Here is a 1569-nt window from a genome sequence, read left to right on the forward strand (position 1 = left end):
GAGAGGAGAGAAGAAGAGGAGAGAGAAGAGATGAGAGAGATGAGACGAGAGGAGAGAGAGAGAGAAGAGAGAGAGAGTGAGGTGAGAGAGAGAATGTGAGAGAAGGACTTCACGAGAGAGAGAGAGAGAGAGAGAGAGAGAGAGAGATAGAGAAAGAGAGAGAGATAGATAGATAGATAGATAGATAGATAGATAGATAGATAGATAGAGAGAGAGAGATAGATAGGTAGAGATAAAGAGAGAGGAGATAAAGAGAGAGAGAGAGAGAGAGAGATAAAGAGAGAAAAAGAGAGAAAGAGAGATGAGAGTTTGTGAGAATTATATAAAGTGCTATATAAGATATCAAACACAGAAGTAAAACAAATATAGATATTATATAAATAGTGCAAGACAATCTCCGGGTCAGGTCAGGTCAACTTTGATTGACAGCTAATTTGCTAATGCTTGCCATCTCACAGACCTACACCTTCAAAATGAGCTTATTGCCACGCCCCGTACATTCCAGACCACCTTCCCGAGTGGGGACAAGATTCGGGGGACGGCAGACGCAAACCCCATCCATATAAGCAAGATGTTTGAAACATACCAATAAACCGGGGATCGGATGAACTAATGTTGACACCTGATTTCTCCACCTGTTATACGTGTTGCGATACTGTTTATTACTGTGATCATTGTGCTGTAGAGAATAGTTCTATCGTGCACCATAACGGCACACTATCTGCGTTATGGAATAAACCTGTAATGTTCAAACCCTGTGTCTGGCATCACTACCTTATTTGTGGTGGGTTATTAGTTACGACAGACTAAGAAAACCCTCACAGAGTTAGAGAGAGTGAGAGAGAGAGAGAGAGAGAGAGAGAGAGAGAGAGAGAGAGAGAGAGAGAGAGAAAGAAAGAAAGAAAGAAAGGGAGAGAGAGAGAGAGAGAGAGAGAGAGAGAGAGAGAGAGAGAGAAAGAAAGAGAAAGAAAGAGAAAGAGAGAGAAGAGAGAGAGAGAGAGAGAGAGAGAGAGAGAGAGAGAGAGAGAGAGAGAGAGAGAGAGAGATAGTTTATTCCATAACTGCGTTATGGAATAAACCTGTAATGTTCAAACCCTGTGTCTGGCATCACTACCTTATTTGTGGTGGGTTTTTAGTTACGACAGACTAAGAAAACCCTCACAGAGTTAGAGAGAGTGAGAGAGAGAGAGAGAGAGAGAGAGAGAGAGAGAGAGAGAGAGTGAGATGTGGGAGAGAGAGGAGAGAGAGGGAAGGATAGAGAGAGAGGAGAAGATGACGAGAGAGAGATAGAGAGAGAGAGAGAGAGAGAGAGAGATAGAGAGATAGATAGATAGAGAGAGAGAGAGAAAAAGAGAGATAAAGAGAGAGAAAGAGGGAGAAATAGAGAGAGAGAGAGAGTGAGAGAGAGAGGAAGAGAGAGAGAGAGAAAGAGCGAGAGAGGGGGAGAAAGAAGTAGAAGGGTTGAAAGAAGAAGGAAGAAAGAAAAGAAGGAAGAGGGAAGAGGGAAGGGAGAAAAAGGGAAGGAAATGAGAGGAAGGAAAGAAAGAAAGGAGAAGGAGAGAAAAAAAT

This window comes from Penaeus japonicus, unplaced genomic scaffold (assembly GCF_977035675.1).
Source record: "Penaeus japonicus unplaced genomic scaffold, GWHDUDI00000001_assembly GWHDUDI00000036, whole genome shotgun sequence".
Classification (NCBI taxonomy): Eukaryota; Metazoa; Arthropoda; class Malacostraca; order Decapoda; family Penaeidae; genus Penaeus; species Penaeus japonicus.